General features: G+C 41.6%; 1 protein-coding gene across 1 annotated transcript in view; it reads left to right on the forward strand.

Moving 5' to 3' along the window:
* The window catches only part of Ryr3 (ryanodine receptor 3), a 518,783-nt gene that overhangs the window by 204,508 nt on the left and 293,306 nt on the right, over positions 1-20,969 (forward strand). The window lies entirely within an intron of this gene.

Here is a 20,969-nt window from a genome sequence, read left to right on the forward strand (position 1 = left end):
CCCCTTAGAAATATAATTCCAGGCAAATCTCTTACAGATCTGGGACTTCAGTTACAACAACTCTGAAAGAGGACATTGTTTTTATGTTCAATACCTGCATTAAATTAAAATGGGAAGGTGTCAATACCTCACTTCCTCTGGAATAGCTGCTTGGCTACAGCCCATCACCGACTCTCTATGGAAATGTTGACCTGTTCGTATAAGCCATCATGCTTAATACTTGGACTCCTACATTTAGACAGAATGAATCAATGTGTTTGTTCCTTTTCTCCTTTGGTGTGAGCAAAAATAACCATCCAAAGTCCACCCAGAACAGCATCTCTGAGGGACGAAGCATTGATATACTTTAACCTTTGGAAACCTGGTTCTCCTGGAAAATCCTGTACAGAAGGAGAGTCATTCCATCATTTCTACAAGATTTGTTTCTTCAAATAGCAAGCCATTATTTTTGAGAAACCAAATATTGTTATAAATGAGGGGACCATTAACTAAGGGTTCTGTGATATTTTTTTTCCACACACCCAAATTGTCAAACGTATTTATTTTCTTTCTCCTTTCCCTATACCTTCTCACTGTTCTTCCAAAAGTTACGATGTGATTCAGGGATTTTGTGCTGATGGATGAATTTAAGTGTTTCCTTGGTAACATGGTATTTATGAAGAAATGAATTGTTAACTTATATTTTATTTTTGGACTAGTTTTTTTGATGATGTGGTACTGACTTAAGATATTCTATCTTGAAAACATTATTTCACATTTAAAAAAAACCTTCTTTTAAAAAAAAGATGATTAATTTATTACAATAATCCTAAGAGAAATCCTAAGAAATTTCAAAACACCTGGTATAGGGACTAGCATTTTTCCTTGGGTAGCTTATTCTAATGTGAATAGTATCATGGAAAAGTCAGAATTAGGCTACAACGTATGGTATGTTTACTGTTTCTTAGTGACATCAGCACAAAACAACAGAAAAATGGCAGTGGACTTTAGCACGTGATGCTACTTCTTTTTCTAGCTAGGATGAAACAGTCATCTGATTGGACAGCTCTACCCACCAGATTCTCACTGTGTTCTGTTTTTGTTTTCCATAGTAAGCCTCAGCCAATCCCTCAAATGAGTTGAACTTTCAGCAAATCCCGTGCTCACTGTTTTGTTTCTTATTTTGCTAGCTCAGTGACCTCTCGGAATGGGTATGTTTTCCCCTCCTTAATATACATGTACTTTGCATGGACAACTGACTCCAGCTGTCTTTGTTGTGACCTGGGCCTTTCACTTGTCAAGCGTTCAGGGCACGTCCATTCTATGTGCTTCTGCTGTTTTGAAAATAAAGCACTGTTGCACCACACATTTCAGGCTCGCAGAGCCGAGAGGTGGCTGCACACTTAGAAATCCCAGCCAGGCAGCTTGCTCTACCACTGCCCTGCATCCAAGAGAACAGCTTGTCTGTGGACTCACGGTTTTGTTTCCTTCTTTTCTTTTTGTCAGTCCCTCCCCCCCCACACACTCAAGATGTTGAAAGTTGTTTTCAAAGTCTCTCCTTGTTTCTTCTTGATGTGGTCTAAATAGCTCGTGCCCTTAGATTTCAACCTGGTGCGACGGCAGAAGTGTGCAGCCTTCATTCAAGCTTCTGGATGCTTCAGACTCCCAGTTCTATTATGCAACTCCAGCTCTGCTCATCCATAAGGCTGGAATTCATAATAAAAATGAAAAAAGCTAGTTTGCTATTCTTTTTTTTTTCTTTCTCGTGTGCTATCTCCCAAAGTGACCCAACAGAACAATTAAATGTTAATGTCAACAATTAAGAATAGCCATTAAGGTTAACTAGCTTTTTACATTTCTTCATATCCCTATAGAAACATTTTCAAATGAAAAAAAAAAAAAAACACACAGCATTTTTAAAGCTGAGGATCTTCTAAAATTCTCCACTTTGTAGTACTTGCTGCAGCTTTGGCATAATTGCCTGTTCTGTGATGATACCATCCTCTGCTGGCGTTAACACTGCACATGAGACCAGTATGCCTATGTGGTCCTGATGGAGTCTTGCACCTGTGATAACATTTAGCTTTGCTGATTGTTACAGGAACCCTAGGGTTCTTGCCATTCTTGCTTTTACACATTGAAATGCTGGTAGAAAAGCTTTGTCAAATGACCATAGTCATCTCAGAAAGTGTGGCTTTCTGATTAAGAAAAACAAAAGCTGTGTTTTTTGTTTTCTTTTAAAAAACATTTTCATGGAGGCAAACAGGGTACACATCAGAAGAAGGAGAAAGCAGGGAACAGGACAGGAGCCTACCACAGAGGGCCTCTGAAAGACTCTCCCCAGCAGGAGATGGAAGCAGATGCTAAGACTCATAGCCAAACTTTAGGCAGAGTGCAGGGAATCTTATGGAAGAAAGGGGAAATAGAAAGACCTGGAGAGGACAGGAGCTCCACAAGGAGAGCAACAGAACCAAAAAAAAAAAAAAAAATCTGGGCACACGGGTCTTTTCTGAGACTGATACTCCAACCAAGGACCATTCATGGAGATAACCTAGAACCCCTGCACAGATGTAGCCCATGGCAGCTCAGTGTCCAAGTGGGTTCCCTAGTAAGGAGAACAGGGGCTGTCTCTGACATGAACTCAGTGGATGGCTCTTTGATCACCTCCCCTGGTGTAGGGTCAGCCTTACCAGGCCACAGAGGAATACAATGCAGCCAGTCCTGATGAGACCTGATAGGCTAGGGTCAGATGAAGGGGAGGAAAACCTCCCCTATCAGTGGACTGGAGGAGGGGCATGAGAGAAGAACAGGGAGGGAGGGCCAGATTTGGAGGGGATGAGGGAGAGGTCTAAAGCTGGGATACAAAGCGAAAAAATTGTAATTAATAAGAAATAAAAAAGTAAAAAAAAATTTCAGGGAAAAATATAAGCATGTTTATAAAACATCCATAGATGATAAAAAGAATAATTTGGGTATCTGAGCTTTTTTCAGTGCATTGATCTGTTGTCGTGAGAGATTTTGTAGAAGATAAGTAATTTTTGTGGTGGGGAGAGTGATGGCTGTGGCCTGGAGTCTGCAGCAGAAGGAGTCAGAACCGTTAATTGTTAGTTATGTGGATTTAAAGGCAGTCTCTTATGATGCTTGTCTACCTCTTACCAGTAAAGCACATTTGGAATTCAAGAAACCTTAAGAGAATAGAAACCTTTCCCTTTATTTATTAGACAATTTTTGATCATGTAATTCATTTTTAATAGCTACCAGAGTTTTAAATTATATATTGAGGAGAGAATTGATTGAACTAGAGAAAACAACTTGCTTCTGTTTTGTGAATGATTAGTAAAAACACCAATTTGGATATCTGAGTAAACAAAAATTAGCCTGATGCCAGAGACTCCCTGTTCCCAGTGAGGTACTGTAATCTTCTCTTCAGTAGGAGTGGCAACTGGGGAGTGGGACCCTTGCTGAAGAAAGCAAGAATAAAGACCAAAAGGCCCAGCACATCCCAGGTGTAAAAAATGACCCCTGTTCTGCAGAGGTTAGTATGGTTGTTTGCAAAGATGGAAGCTGACAGTAGGTATTTCTCTCCCTTGCTGTTGTTCCTTTCAGGTTTGCACTGAGCATGCTTGGGTGAGCAGAGGGTGCCAAGACAAACTATAGCTCTGTTCCAAAGGAGAGAATTAAGACGAGGCCCTCAGGAGTTTGCTTTAGAAAACCTTTCCCTTGCTGACTCGCCTGAGTCCTTCTCTCTGGGTGTGGGAGGGGCAGGAGATGTAAATTCATGATGGGACCGCTCCTCAGTATTGCTGTTTTCATATCTTTGCTACAAGGATTGAGCAGAACATACTGCTTTCCTGTGTGTTTATCTCAATCGCTTTCTAAAATTATGGCTTGTTTTTAGAAATGTTCAGCTATTTCTTAAGTACAGAAATTTCCAGATTTTATTTTTTTTATAGGTACAGATAACTCAACTGTGATTACTGAGTCAGCCATGCAGAGAAGGCTGTGGTGTTGATTTTCTAAAACGAAAGGCTTCACTCTGCAGTTCAGAGCACAGCCGCAGAGGATAGAGAGACACCGCGTCCCAGCAGGCCTGAACAACTGTGTCTCCATTCTTTGCTACCCTGGCAACTTTACATTTTTATCTTCCTCGTGAGCTTTTTCCATGCCAGCTTAGTGAAGACTATCCGTAAATGCCTATCCAAGTTTAGAATTTACCTGGATTTCAGAATTAATGATCCCGGTGCCTCAAATGCGTATTCTTTCAGCCTAGAAATGGGCCCATTAGACTCTGTATCAGCATAAACTATGGCTTCCTACCACTGAGGGATAGAAACAGGATGTTGAACAGTAAAGCATAGCAAACCCTTTTGCGCTGCTGAGTTGTCAAGTCTGTGGTTAGTCTTGACTCCACATTTGCAGCCAGTATATTGTCATGACGGACTTAACCCCAGGAATAACTCTGAAAGCCTGAGAAGATTGTAGACACCAGGAATGATAACTCTGTGGCCCGAGACATTTGACTCAGGTTGCCAAGTGGATGAACAACAATGATGGATGAACCCCAATCCATCATTGCTCCTTGTAGGTACCTGTTCGGATGGGTAGCAGAGGGGTGGAAACCAAGGTACAATACATGATTTACTAGCTGTCTTCAGCCAACGTCAGCGGGGGCAGAGGAAATGTAGCTCTGAAATATTCCCAGGCTTATTCCAGCAGGTAGTATCAGTTTAACCTGCTGCGTGGGCCTTCTCTCGCAACCTGAATCTTTTCCACGAACACAAACCATTTCCAGACACTCCTCTCTCCTCGTGTGGAGCCACTTAGTCTGTGCTGACCTCATCTCTAGCTGTACTGATTTTATCTGTAAATTTTATTAGATTTTATTAGATTCTGCTGCTCCCAGGGCACTGGAAAATAGCCAATTCATAGTGCTAAATCCTTGATCCTATCACGTACAATTCTAATTGGTTTCTTACTTTAATATTTTCCTTGCAGGAATTTCAACTGCTGTATTATTCTGCCAGTCCCTTTTGTCAGTCCATAATTACTTACTTTTCCGTAACCATATAAACTTCATTTTAATGCTTTTCCAAAATGTAGATTTTTTTTTCCTAGTGCATAATAGATATCATTCAACATTTGGAAAGATGGCATTTCTGAGCTTATCCCCTTGCATAAAAGGGATGCATTTATTTCTATCTCTTTATTTTATTTATTGGACTGTGCTATTAAAATGTAATTCTAGCAGAAGAAAAACAGCCTATAGTATGTTTTTTTAAAATATATAATCTATGTTTACTTTAAAAATCCATTCCTTTAGTTCCTCCTTCTGAAGAGTGATGTTTGGACTGCTGTGTCTTAGGAAATGTATCAAAAAAAAAGGTTTTTCATATTTCACATCTACCATGCTCTGTTCAGTAATGGCTACTTCAATTTTTCCACACATTCCTGTGTAAGACAAAGGTACAACTGCCTCCAGATGATCATGTTTTTAAGAATGGCTACTTCATTTTTCTATACATTCTAGTGTAAGACAGAGGTATATCATGGTTTTAACACACACACTCAGAGAGAGAGAGAGAGAGAGAGAGAGAGAGAGAGAGAGAGAGAGATCTCCTCGAAGCAAAAAGCATCAGTAAGATCTGCTTTATATGCACAAACTTGATCTGGGAAAAGGAGCTTCAGGCTAAATCCAGAATTTTATCTTCCTTCACACCCCAGGGGCTCCTAAGCAGGAAGCTGCTGAGTCAGATTATATGACATCCCTAGTGTTCCTGAATCTCCTGAAGCAAGGTCCAGCTGGCTTCGTTTGTAGCCCATGAGACCTTGGACAGCATTCTTGTATCAGCTGCTGCACCTGCAGTACTACAGACCGACTTAACAGAAACAAGTACCACCAATAAGAAACAAGTCAGGTCACCATGTAAAGGAAATCAGTGTCAAGACTAAAGCGCACGACCCAGGGTTCCTCCACATCCTAAGTAACCCTTCTAATTTGCATCTTTATTTCAAGTAATTAAAAAATAACTTCAATTTAGGGTCAGCTTAATTTGAAGAACATTGCTATAAAATTTTGCTGAGAAACTCAAATGTTCACAATGACCATTTTTTTCCAATGCATACCATCCTCTAGTAAAACAGTATTGTCTTTCTTACATCTTTTAAGATATATTCCAAAATATAGGCATGATTTTGTCTTAGATTCCCAGACAACTCCCTGCTTTATCCAAGCAAGTGTATGCGTGTTTAAGAATGATTACTTTCACAAGACAGAAAATTGAGCAACTTTTTAATGTGTCTTGGAGTTTGTGTCACTGGGAGTAATCATAGGGCTGAATTTTGGCACTAGCTATGCCTGTGTTATTGCTCTTGTCTTTGCCAGTCTCAAGCTAACCCCAGCTAGTGTGAGATGGGAGGGGGGGTGTCTGGTCTTATCAGAAAAAAAAAGGCTACTTAAATCTCCTTAGTGGCAGTATAAGACTTTATTTGTATAGAGAATGTGGATTTATCAGTCACAGCGATGAATAAGGTATTTGTCTAGGCTCCATTTCCCCCTACACCTCGTTTAAATATGAAAACCTAATGAGACATTTTGTTCTCTCTGAGATAGTAGACATCCTATGGTTCATAGTTGTGTTATGCTATGCTGTATGCCTTCACTCACTTAATAAAGAGCACTTTTGTGATCCTTTCCATCTTCTAGTCTCCTGACACGGCCTTCTAGAGTGGCCATGAGGTCCTCCTTTTCTGACTCTTCAAGCTGCATGCACAGCTATCTGTGTATACTGATAAAGAGGCAGTGAAATGATTAGCAGATAGAGGAGCAGCCTGCCTCCTTCCAGTCTGTCCACCTTTCTCTCTAGTTCTCCTTGAGGGCAACCCACTCACGCTTTCAGACTACATGTGATTGCTCTTTGAGTTTCTGGAGACCCTGATCTGCAGCCACCCCACCCAGGGGGAGAAGTGATTGACACTCATTTTGGTGTCAAGTCATCACACTGCATTACTAGTAAGCACAAAGCCTACTGAGAAACGACTGACTTGGTTTTCCCCCCATCCGTTGAAAAAGGACAAATGAAAAAAACAAACAACAAAAAAGGCAGATGAATACAAGTGAGTTTTAGTTTCGTTAACCGTATAGATTCTTTTTAATTTTTTTCCCAAATTGTGAGCAATGGTATTTATGAGGTGGTCTGCCCACTCCCCAGGAGCTTTGTAAGAAACTTTACCATTTAGAATGCTTTTTTTTTTTTTTCCAACAAAGCCATGAGGTCCTGTGGCTTGGGCAAGTGAGGTTTTGCTATCAAGCCAAAATGTTATCCTCTCCATGTCAGTTTGATAAATTCCCTTTTTCCACTGTGGGAAAAAAATAAATCAGATGGTGTGTGCTCTATTTGGTCCCCGGCTTCCATTCACAGATGTAGAGGAGAATTGTTTTTAAAATGAGGCTTTTTTTTTTCCATCTGACAGAAGAGCAAGGTAGTGAAAGAAACAATTGAACCTAAACTAGGTCTCTGGAAGGTAGGCTTTTGAAAACATCCAGTAAAAGTACTGCCCAAGTATTATATTATTTATGACTCTGAGAGATAACAGCTCAGCAGACACAGACAAAAGCAGAGCAGTGTAGATGAGAGTGCAGAATTCTGAGTAAGGCAAATCTTGAAGGCCTGGGGACCTGTAAGACAGTATGAGGTGACTGTGTGGTGACTTGAGAGGAGCATGTGTCAAGAAATTGTGACGGTCCCTGTCTCCTAATCTACTCTGTTCTCCCAACTCCATTTCCCTCTCCATCTAGGCTCTGAGGAGCACAGAGGTCAGGAGTGAGACCCAGACTGCATAGGAGGCAGTTAGAGAAGGATCCAGGTGACGGCTAATGCTGTAAGGCTGTGTAGATTAGGGGTAACTAACTAAAAGAAAGCTGAAACTCTTCCTCAATCAAGACTGGGTAGTCTTGAGCCCTCATGACATGGAGATTTTGTAGTAGAACTGAGTCTTTCTATATGTCACATGTATGGCAGGAGAGATGAGACTGTGACAGAGAGAGTATAATAAAATGTCCGTGCTAAAATTATCAAAGCCATCGGGACATAATAATTGTTTAAAACATCTATAGAGGTCTGGAGAAATGTTAGAAAATTCATCATGGGTCCAACAGGATGCTTCTGAGGGTAGAGTACCTACTAACTGCCAAGTTTCATGCTAATTCCATGGATGAAGGGTCCAGAATTACTTAGATAGTTGCAGAAGTATGGATCTTGAGCATGACTTTGTATCAGTTACCCTGAGAACCACTCTAAGGATGCAGCTTGATGGTCAAACATTTCCTTGGCATTTACTAGGGTCTATATTCAAGCCCTAGTAGATGCATAAATAAGAATGGCCCCAAAATAAGAATGGCCATGGGAGACCGGACCTCTACAAACACAAGAGATCAAAATCTCAGGAAAGTGGCCCACTTTTTGTGTTGTAGGTTTCTTTTCCTGTTTTGTTTTCATGGAAGATTCTCTAAGGACTTTGGTCTAAAGCTGGGATCCAGGGCTCCTTTTTCATAATAAACCCACAAGGGACTCAGAAGCATGGTGCCCACATGGTTCTGGTGCAGGAGCTAGGTGTCAGGATCAGCTGCACTTTCGTCTGCAGTCCACATGTTCACAGAACTCAAAGAAGGAGTTTCTCCCTTTCTGTACTCCTGGGAGAACTCAGGCGGTTTTGCTTGTTGTGAAGTTGGCTTTAGGCGTATGACATTGATATAGAAAAAAAAAAAAAAAAACGGCATGAATTCCTCTTTATGCAGCAAGATCTTAGCAGGGCTAGTACATCAGGGACAGGAAGATTTAAAAAAAAATAAAGAACAGGTGTTGATATAGGATGCTTAGAAAGAAAAGGTCAGCAATTGCTGTAAGAACTTCAGAAAAGGGAGGAACAGAGTCAGACAGCAAATGATAGCCGGTTGGAGGGGCTTTAGAGTACACATAGGTGGAGGTATTTGCACACAGTAGGACTTATTGTATATAATCAGTAAGTGCTTTATGATAAAAAAAATTTTTTCTCCTATTTTTAAATCTGCCAATCCACAGGATAAACAGTAATGTTATAATAGAGAGAAAATGATAGAGATAATATTGAAAGTTTTTAATGCATGGTACTCTGACATTTCAAATGTTAGATTCTTGGTAGGAGATATTGGATATACATTAAATTTGGTAAAAAGAAATTCGTGGGCAAAGTTACTGGTCCTCACCCTGTATGGCACTGGCCTGCTCTATCACCAGCAATCTGAGTATGGGTAATTCAGATAAGAACAAGAGCAGTGACTGAAGGCAAATCTGCCTGATGGGTCATTTTATGTGAGGAATGAACTTGACAGTGTCTGATTCTAAGAAACCTGTTAGATACAGAAGAAAGGAGGAAATTAATTCTAATAAAAAAAAAGTAATCGGCTCATTTCTTTCCAAAGTATACTTGTCATCGGGTCTCCGTGTCGTCCATACCTTGACAAATCTCTCCTGTCGGTTTGTCCATTTAAAAAACGCAATAGCAAGAGCTGTGTGTGAGAGCTACAATCCCAGCGTTCTGGTTGCTCAAAGAAAAGTGTGGCCGCATCTCAGAAGGGCCACACCCAAGCAGCCAACTGTTCACCATTGGTGGAGGATACCACCCCCTCCTGCTTCAGCCACAGACCTTGTCACATCCCAGGCCTAGCAGGGAACTCAGTGCCATCTCACCAGCAACAGTAGCTCAGGCCAAGGAGTACGGAAAATGGCTGCATAAATCTGCAGCAAGTCTTAGAAGTCAAAACTTTTGTAGCTTTGAGACTTGAACCAAAGGCTTCATATGCAGTACGTGTATGCTTTATCACCACCCTTTCACCAGCCAAAGCTTGCTTGCCTTTGAAGATTTGGAAGGAAGATTCCTGGGATGTCTTTAGCCCAGCCATCAGGGCTTAAGTATAAGCACCCAAGAGCTCTTCCTTCTCAGGGCATTTGGTTTCCAAAAAAGAAAAAATAAAAGCAACTCTGTCTCCACAGCAGCAGACCCTAATGACCAAAGCCAATTTCTCCTTACTCAATGGACCACATCTAAGCACAACAAACACCAAGTTGACATCCTGGCCTGGAAGAGCCTACCCCACACTGTGTGTGTTTATGCACCCAATGACAAGTATACTTTGAAAAGAAATGAGCCAATTACTTTTTTAATTAGAATCGTTACCCCCTTTTCTTCCATATCCATCCATATTCCTTTACACTGATGACACAGAATTTTCAGTTTCTTAAATTAGACACTGGCCTTTGACTTTATTGTCTTCAAATGCTTTCATCATATTATAAAATTAATGTCATTAACTAAATACTTGGACCACCTCCTCATCCAGAAAAAAAAAATCATCCTTGACACTTTCAAAATGAAGGGTTGGCTGGATTCAATTAATCATAAAACAGGAGAATGGTGAACGTGGCCTATATTGGCAGACATGAGACAGGGAAGACTGTTGAATTTGTTTAGCAGTAAAATGTGTGTGTTAAAAGATAAAGGAGGTCATAGGAAAGCAGCCTCTCTCGCACTGTCTTCAGGGCATGTTCAGTTCTGTGATGGGAAGAGGCAAGAAGAAAGAACAGCACTGGATGTGAGAGGTGAAGTTCCCCAGTCACCCTGCTGCCTCTGGGATAACAGCTTAGAAGCAGATGGAGTAGTGATCACCATAGGCCTTCCACCACCATATGCGATGGCCATTTTAACTCAACGTGAGTTGTAACCTAATAGTTCCTTGGCATCAGCTAACTTCAAGTGAGCAAGCCATGAAGCAGAATTCAGGAAACTGGGCTGTTGGATGCTATAACTTCTTTCCCTTTCAGAACTTCACTAAAGTTTGTTTCATGATTTGGGTTTTTGTTGATATCCTAAGACACACTTGAAGATGCCCAGAATGTGAAAGCTTTTTCTGAAATACTAAAGCAAGTGTCTAAAGCAGTGGTTTTCAACCTTCCTAATGCTGCAACCCTTGAATACCATTTGTCATGTTGCTGTAACCCACAACCATAAAATTACTTTATTGCTATTTATTTATTGTTAATTTTACTACCATCAAGAATTGTCATGTAAATATCTGATATCCAGGATATCTGACATGCAACCTCTGTGGGGGTCATGACTCAAAGGTTGGAAACTGCTGATCTAAAGGGTTAGCCCTGCTTGAACTGAGCTGCCCACATGTATGTGAAGGACATCTTAGGAGAGAAACGTTTTGGAATTCCATCCCATTGCTTTCTGCAGCCGCCATCTCAGGCACTGCAGCCTGCTGGCTCTAGACTCATAATCTACTGTAATGAGTAGAAAATCGAAGCATCAAATCTTCATGTCATGTTTGATTCTCCACAGAGAACTTTAGAAGAGAGAGGGTCTCTTCCTCCAGCCCAGGAAATACAGGCACTTATATAGCTGATTGGAGGGGTCTGACAGTGAAGAAGAGAGTTAAATATGCTATTTTTGGGTTCCTTGGAGTTCACATGGATTTAGGATGGAGTTATGATACCTGGAAAATAACTGGTGAATGCCTGTTGTCTCATTTGCTGGCTCTGGCTCCTAATCACAGTTCATATTAACCTGTGCTCATAGCCCTCCTTTTCCTTAGATGTGCTTTCTGAGTTCTAGTGTGTTTTTAGCAAAGTCTCTCTTTCACTGTAATTAAAGAGAAATAATTGTTCCAATTTCTAGGCATTCACAGATTAAGACCTACCTGAAAATTCTCACGGGCTCCTTTGGTGTCCTCAGAGCTGAAGAGGTATTGCTCACCCCTATCTATCTATCCCTCACAGAAAAAAAGCGGGTTTTGGACTGAAGTCTTGGGAGTTTTGCCAGACTTGGTGGTCATCAAGCCTGCCGCTGAAGGGAAAGATAGGTCTAGCACCTTCTAACTGCACATACGCAACCCTGAGAAGTGTAGAATTGGGGCGAGCCAAGTCTTCAGAAGCTAGAGTGAGATCCAAAGAGAGGAACCTATAGATTCAGATTAGCTAATGGGTCTGGAACCCATGCATAGGGGTGGGGGGACCTCATGGCAAGAGAATTTCCCCCACAGAATCTGGAGCTGAGGCTCAGGGAATAGTAAAATATGGAGGTCTTGGGTATCGTAAAGTAAATAGAGACTTCCTCTGTGAGGTTTTCCTGTAACACCAGACTGAAAAACAGCATTCTAGAGCTAAAGGCAAAAAGAATAGCAGTGCGTTCCCATCTGCCTGTCAGGTAGGCTGAGTCAGTTATGGAGGACCCTATTCAACCTTCGGTTGCTCACGGGTGTGGTTTATTTGCTAAACAGACAAAGTGCACTGATGGAAGTCCATTTCTTTAAATATATGCAGCATGTGGTCCTCCGTACACACATGGATGCATTTTAGTGAAGTGTTGATGTGGACAGAGTGCTAAAGAAAAATTTAGGGCAGGGTAAAGTGCAATAGTTCTGCAACCATGGAAGTGGCTATTTGAGTGTGTGTGTGTGTGTGTGTGTGTGTGTAGGTACACATTCATTTATATACGTGTACATGTGTGCTTGCTCATGGGTGGGAGAGTACTTGTGTGTGCAGGTGAGCATGCATATGTGTATGAATGTTCATGGGAAGGGTGAGTATGTATATGTGCAGGTGTCTATGTATATGTGTATGTGAGTATGCATGTACATGAGTAAATGAGTACCTGTGTGTACAGGTGCACATTCACATGTGTGCACATGCATTTGGAAGCCAGAGGAAAACCTTGGTGTTGTTCCTCAGATGCTATCCACAATTAATTAATTAAGTTCCTTATTTATTGATGATAGAGATTCTCACTGAACCCAGTGCACACTAGGCAAGTTATCCTGGCTGTCCAGAAAACCCTAGAACTCTGCCTGTCTCTAACCCCCAGCACTGAGAGCACAAGCAAGCCTCACATGTTTTACGTGGGGTCTCGAGGTCAAACTCAGGTCCCTGTGCTTACAAGGCAAGCATTTAGCAGGTTAAGCCATCTTCTGTGTTCTAGCTATTTTACTTCTATAGATTTCCTTATCATTCTTATGAATACACAAGCAGTGTTTGAAAATACTCTAAATTCTGCATCTTGTCACAATGGTGTATCATAAACATTCTCTGTTTTTCCCTACCCCTGGTGATTGTAGCCTTTAATGGTCACAGGCTAGAACATCCTAAAGAATTCCTGTGATTTACTAGACAGTATTTCTGCTGCATATTTAGATTCTTGCCAGGTTTCCTTGTGTTTTGTTAGAACCATTATAAGGCTTTTGACACAGCTGTGTGCGTTCCTTCTTGCTGCTTTTGAATTATCCCTGGAAGTAAATCTGCTACGTCAGAGGTTATGGGCTTCCTCATGGCTCTTTTTATATACTACCATACTGCCTTGCAAAAGCGCTGTACTGAGAGCCACCATGCTCAGCCTTGCATAAGCTAAACTACAGTTCATATAGCATTTTTCCTTCTGATTTTTGCACATTTAGTAGATATAAAGTGATATAGCCAAGATCATATACTTGCAATTTCTTTCATTATTAAAAGAAAGAAAAAGTGTTTCCATGTGTTTTTGTTTTATTCTGATAGCTATCACTTACTCATAGCTTTTTTTCCTGCTTTAGTTGGCTTCTTTTTCTACCACATTTCAACGACATATGAACCTCTTTGTCATTATGGTACAAAGCCTTTGTGTAGTCTATTAAGTGTTTCAGTTTCTACTTTTCTGGAGCTCATTGATTTGGGTACAGTTGTATCTGCCTGTTGTTTCCTTTGAATGTTATCATTCCCTCGGAGCATAGGCAAGTTCCGGGATGAACTTGAATACAGCAAAGGATGCCGACTATCTTATTACATGCTAGTTGTTCTCTAACTTAATTTTAGAGTGGAATATTTTACTCTTACAATCATGATCTGATGTTCTTATCCTCTCGTTGGCCATTGTTCAGTGTTTCTCTGACTTGCTAGCCACATACAGGAAACATGTCTCAGTCCTGCCTCCGTCCCATACGGAACAGCCTCCTTACAGATAGTGGTTAACATTGTCAGATCTATATGGACTGTCTGTGCTTGCCATATGCTTCTTTGTGACTCTGTAGCAGAGCAAATTAGTTAATCTTGCTTCAAGGCATATTGTTTAAGTTCCCTTTCAGAACCAATGTTTATTAGTGTTCAGATTTCAGCATTAATCTCAACAATTCTGTTGAGCTCCAGCTACCCTCTTACTCTTAACTGAAAGAACATAAAAATCTTAATGAAACTTAGCAGAATAAATGATTACAAATATTACCTTTACCATTCTGTACATCAAAGTATACCTTTCCATGTCATCATATTTGAAATTGTATCCAATAAGTTTCTTGTTTCCCCTCAAAGGTAATACTTACCTAAGAAGACTATTAAAATCTTAATAATTTATAACAGTCATGAGTTGAACCTTTTGTGGTGAAATAACTGAGCTAGCTGACTCTGCCAGTTACCTGCTATTCATTTAGCCTATTTACCTTATTCTCTTTCATTGTCCTGTACATAAAGGGCACCATTATTATTTAGCTCTCTCCTATCTAGGGAAAGTCATGTCTCTTGTGCTGTGCAAGAACCTCTACCGTTTCTTGCAATCTTCTAAAGGGACTTGTTCTTTCTTTTATAGCCTGAGTGGAACCAAAGTGAGATGTGGGATACACAAGGAAGAGAAAATGAGAGCAGGCACACCCAGAAACACCATACTCTGCAGAGCACCCCAGGGTCGCGGCTCTTGAAGTGTGGTGGGCCACAATTCAGCCAGGAGCCAACCTGGAGTCTTGGAATACTTCTTAATGCTTAGGAGCCCCCAAAGTAGAAAGGAGCTTTTCAGATCACAGAACAAGTTGGTGTGTGTGTTTGTGTGTGTGTGTGTGTGTGTGTATGTGTGTGTGTGTCTCATATATATATGAAACAATCTTAACGTATTCATGGCTGGATAGAAAGTTATCAATTTTCTGCCTCCATGGTCATGATTTCTAGTTTACCTTCGTGAAAGGCGTTTGTTATTTGGAAGCTACAAAAACAAATGTTAATAAGGAAAATTGACACTGAAATTGCAGATGATTTGATTGAATTAGGTGTCTAGTGCAACATTCTTCCTCTAGACATAGAATCGGGACCTTTAAACAGCTTTTCCCTGGGGTACCCTCTCATTACAAGGTGACTCAAAGGGTAGCCTTCTACCGGTGGCGACTTTCAGGGATACTCATGGCAGGGATAGGACTACCACCCCAAAAAATGCCTCCTAGCCTGGAGGTATAGGCAGTACCTCATGAATAGGTGTATGTATCCTTTATGTAAGATGTGACATCTTTCCTGAAATACCAGAACAGGGCTGACACCAAAAGAATTAGTAAAATTTGTTCTTAGCCCCAAGTTCAGATTCCAAGTCACACTTTCCAGGCAACTGTAAGAAGTTTTTTGTTTTTTGTTTTTTGTTTTTTTCATTTCCTATTACTCTTTGTTCTGATATGCAAAGTGGAGGCCCAAAGACCACACCCACTGATTGTTTATTCATTCTTTTAGGAACTATTTGGTGAGTGTCTCCAGTTCATCTGATACTGATACAAGTGACATTGAAATGACAGAGACACGGCACTGAAGTTGGACTCTTCTGGAGCTCACTTTGTTTCTAGGGGAAGAAAGGGCAGAAACATAACAAAATTAACATACCGATTCACATCAGCTCATAATAAAGCAGAAGACTGTGATAGAGGGAGGCCGTCTCTTTGCAAAGAGTGGAAGAGGAGACCTCTGTAATAAGTAATTACTTGTGTGATATTTGGGGGGTAGGAATGAGTAAAAAAAATAGGAGCGCAGATTGTGAGAACATTGAAAGAGGTAGGCTCTGGGAAATGTGTGTGCAGAGGACATGTGGGTGACAGCAAGTGCAGAGCAGTCAGAATGGCTGGAGCAGAAGCAATGGGGAGCATGTTTCTGGTGGATGAAGTTAGAGGGGCGTCGGGGTAGAGTAAGCTTTGTCGACTCACAGTCAGCCAGGCAAAGCCAGCCTGTGGTACAGCCTGCTCAGAATAATTTCTAAATTTTGAGCATATCCCTTTAAAAAACTGTGTGAGGTGTGACTGATAAGTACAAGACAGAGAGCACAGAGCCTAACATATTCACCGTGAAATTTCTCTCAGAGAAATTTTCGGTCCTGATGCGGAGAACTAGATGCCACTGTAGGAGCATCAGACTTCTAACTCGAGGGCAAGCCCCGGGAGAGTTTGTAGCAAGAGAGCAAAGATGTGGTTTGCAAAGATGCGGTTGGCAAGGGTGCTTCTGGCTGCCACATTAGCCCACAACTTGCTTTAAAGGCACGTTTTGGAGGTTGTCACCATAGGCCAGGAGAGAGACAAAGCAGTCTCAAGAACTAGGAGCAGCGAATACCACCGCCACCCCCAACTATGGTTTCTTTTGCTTACTCCATCACTACCATGTGAAAGAAACCAGATGAGAGAATGATCCTTTCTGCCCTCCTTTCCTCCACCACTGACTTCCCTTCCTAAGGTACAGCGTTGACGGGGACACCATCCTTTCATAAACTCCTACAGTGTCTTGCTGGCTGTGGCACAGAGTCCATACAGTGAACAAGCGTGTCTTGGCCCTGCGTAGCCTGACTAGTCTGTCTTTGCAGCCGAGCTGACACCACCTGTTCCTGTCTATGGGCATAGCACTGACTACTGAATGGATGTGAGTAAGCCAGTGTGACTCACACTTTCTACAGGAAGATGCAGTCTACCTGAGCTGCCACCTCTTTCTTAGCATCTGTTTACCAGCAGCCTGTGGCTGGTCTGCCTTCTTAACAGAGCCATTCTGTCACACGTGCTCCCTTACCCTTTTGGTCTATTCAAAACCAGGCTTCACTTCTTTAATATGCATGCTGTTTCTAAGTGTGACATGACTTTATTTTTGTCCAAGTGTCATCTCTCCCGCTACACTGCAGAAAAGGCAATAGTGTGACGCGTGGTTAAAGACCCTTTGTTAAGTCCAGACTCTGCACCGGGGACCTATGTGATTTTGAGAGAGTTCTGTAACCTATGGGTCAGTTCACACGGATGTAAATTGGGGGTGGTTATCATTGAAGCTCTAGTTAGCATCAAGTTAGATGTTCCCTGTGTACCGCTCTGCGTTCTGTGCCTACCACAGGATTTAAGCCAATTAAGTTACAGCTCTATAAGGCCCAGGAAAGATGTCTATCTCTTCGCATTGATGCTTTATGCAGTCACTGTGCACACATTAGAAAAATGAGGTTAAGATCTATCATTAACCCCAGTAGTCATGGTACTATAATATCCACTGTGACATATAAGGCAGGGTACCCTCCTTAGGTAACCAATTCCTCACATACAAAATGTGACATTCTTTACTTTGTCATAAGGGTGGACAGTGGCAGTATGCAAAGCGCCGTATGCATATATATTGCTCCATGGCAGCAATCACCAGGATGTTCAAAACAGAAGATGCCTCTCCCATCCTAGCACAGGAGCCACCCATTCCTCTAACACAGTAATTCCCAGAATCCTGTCCTTAGACTAGCAGTATCAGTATCACCTAGCCTTCTTAGAAATGCAGATTCTCAGGCCAGCCCCAGGCCTACTGAAATTAGTACTGTGGCAGGAGGACCTGGTGATTCTGATATTCCTCAGCATCTACAGGCTACTGTCTTGTATGAGAGAGAAGCTCAGCTCAAATGTGAGGCTCCAGGGAAAATTACATTCAGTTCCAGTGGGCATCTAAATCCCTTTCTCTTTCTGGTGGCATCATAATGATAGACATGAGGTCCCATTGATGTGTCTAGAAGTACCAGAAGAGAAGAGCCCAAGCCACTCCATAATAGTGTTTAGAGTCAGCAACTCTTGGGTCCTTCTAATTACAGAGCTGAATGGACCACAAAAGAATTGGAGTGGGACCCACAGTTGATAGCAGGACGCCTAATTCAGTCACTTGTTCATGCTGGAAGTGTGTACATTCAGTATAAGCCATTGGAACCATCAGCTAAGTTGTAACGATACAAGCTCATAGGGACAATCCCAGTTAGACAGACAAGATGTAAAATGATTCAGTACATCTAATTTTAACGTAAGGTGTTGACACATTTGTAAATACAGCTGAAGTTGGTGCAAATGATTTCATGAAGTCTGGAAATATTGTGAAGAGCGGCATAATCCTACATGGTATTAAAGCCTGAGAACACTTAAATATCTCCATAGGCAGGGGAGGGGGAGCACAGCGCATTTAGATTTAGTTATCAGCTTCCTTTCAATATACCCCATTTGTCTTTTTTTTTCTCTTTAGGCTCACTGTGTGACATGAGAGGGAAAATCTCTTCCACAGAGCAATTCTGCTAATCCAAACAGAAATGAGATGAAATCATTCATAGCCTATTACTCAGACCTCTGTTTCTCTCCCCACCACCTGCTTCTTGTCCTCTGTATGGCTCATTGCCGTGCCCGGAGGGGACAGGATGGGCAGGATAAAACTGCAGACAGAGCCTTGGGAAGCCAGTCTGCAGCTCTGGAAAAAAAAAAAGTGGGATGCAAATTGCTAAAATGACGCTTGATCGTGGCCCATGGAAGATGGCTCAGTGGGTAAAATGCTTGCTGTACACGAATGGGAACCTGAGTTCAAATCCCCAGTATCATAACATCCAAGTGTGTCAACATGCACCTTGTAAGCTCAGCAGTGGGAAGAAGAGAAAGTGGGGTTCCAGGAGCTCTCTGGATAGCCAGTCAACTTGTCAGGCTGAGACCCTGTCTCAAAACAATAAGGTGGAAGGTAATTGAATAAAAAAAAATAGCCCATGTCCATGTGTGGTCTCCACATGCACAATTGTGGACAAGTGCACACACACACACACACACCACCTCACACCATACCATACTCTTGTACAAATATACACACACTAATTATCTTGGTGGCTATCTGGGACTTTGGAACCTCCTTTGGTACATGTTTGTGGAGGAGGGAGCCTGTGAGCAGCAAACATATTCTTTTAAAAGCGTGTGTGTTTAAAAATGTGTTACCTGGGGATAGATTAGCATGATGTGAGAAAACCTAGATTAGTATCGAAGCATATAGTCTTAATTGTCGATTTCAGCTGACTTCTTTGTAACCACTTGTAACTGGGTAACTTACACCTTTGTTTCATAGCATATGTTGTCCATTTCAGCCTAGCACTGTGTGGATCAGAGGCAGGTAGAAGATCAGGTACTAGTGGACTGATTTCCTTTAGGCTATCTTCATCTTCTCTGCTGTGCTATCTGCTTTTTGGGCAACCACTACCAAATTGTCAAAATGGATGTGCAGAGGGGGACAGAGAAGATAACCATACATGTCTCTCCACTAAAGGGACAATTTTTTCAGGACTAATTCCTCTTTTAAAACGCTGGATTTCCAGATTCTGGCTGTTATGAATAAAGCTGCAACAAACATGATTGAGCAGATGTCCTTGTTGTATACTGGAGTATACTTTGGATATATGCCTGGAGTTGTATAGCTGGATCTTGACAATTCTAATTGTATGAGAAAGCACCAGATTGATTTACAAAGTGGTTATACAAGTTTACATTTCCACCAGCAATGGAAGAGGGTTCCCCTTTCTCCACATCCTCTACAGTGTGTGTTGTCATTTGAGTTTTTGATCTTAGCCATTCTGATGGATGTAAGGTGTCATTTTGATTTGCATCAGGGTCATTTTGATTTGCATCTCCCTGATGGCTAAAAATGTTGAACATTTCTTTAAGTGTTTCTCTGCCATTCGATATTCCTCTATTCAGAATTCTCTGTTTAGCTCTGTATCCCATTTTTAATTGGATTACCTGATTTGTTGCTGTTTAACTTCTTGAGTTCTTTATATATTCTGGATATTAGCCCTCTGTCAGATATAGGTTTGGTGAAGATCCTTTCCCACTCTGTAGGCTGTATTTTGTTCTGAGGACAGTGTCCTTTATTTTACAGAAGCTTTTCAGTTTTATGAGGTCCCATTGTTAATCTTAGAGCCTGTGCTGTTGGTGTTCTGTTCAGGAAGTTGTCTCCTCTGCCAATGAGTTCAAGGCTCTTCCCCACTTTTTCTTCTAACAGGTTTAGTGTGTCTTCTCCCTCTACAGAGGAATGGACACAGAAATTGTGGTACATTTTCACAATGGAAATCTACTCAGCTATTAAAAACAAGGAAATCATGAAGTTTTCAGGCAAATGGTGGGAACTAGAAAAGATCATCTTGAGTGAGGTAACCAGAAGCAGAAAGACACACATGGTATATGCTCACTCATAAGTAGCTATTAGCCATATAATATAAGATAAACATACTAAAATCTATACTCCTAAAGAAGCTAACCAACAAGAAAGACCCTAGGGAAAATGTTCAATCCTCACTTGGGACAAATGTGATAGACATTGGAAGAAGGAGAAGACAGGGAACAGGACAGGAACCTACCAGAGAGGGCCTCTGAAAGACTCTACTGATTGAGGTATCGAAGCAGAGACTGAGACTCATAGCCAAACTTTGGGCAGAGTGCTGGGAATTTTATGAAAGAAGGGGGGATCTAGAAAGACCTGGAGGAGACAAGGGTTTCAAAAGGAGACCAACAGAGCCAAAAGAAACTGGGCTCTGAAGGCCCTGCAGAGACTTATATCCCAACCAAGGACCATGCATGGAGAGGACCTAAAACCCCTGCTCAGATATAGCCCATAGACTCAGTATCTAAGTGGGGTCCCTATTAAGGGGAGCAGGGGCTTTCTTTGGCATGAAATCAGTTGAAGAGCTCTCCCTCTCTGATCACCTCCCACTGGGGGAGCAGGGGTTGTAGTCTTGCCAGGCCACAGAGGAAGACAATGCAACCAGCCCTGATGAGACCTGATAGATTATGGTCAAATAGAAGGGGAAGAGGACCTCCCTATCAGTGGCTAGGGGAGGGGCATAAGGGGAAAATAGGGAGGGAGGGGGCCACAGCTAGAATACAAATTGAA

This window comes from Meriones unguiculatus, chromosome 18 (assembly GCF_030254825.1).
Source record: "Meriones unguiculatus strain TT.TT164.6M chromosome 18, Bangor_MerUng_6.1, whole genome shotgun sequence".
NCBI lineage: Eukaryota > Metazoa > Chordata > Mammalia > Rodentia > Muridae > Meriones > Meriones unguiculatus.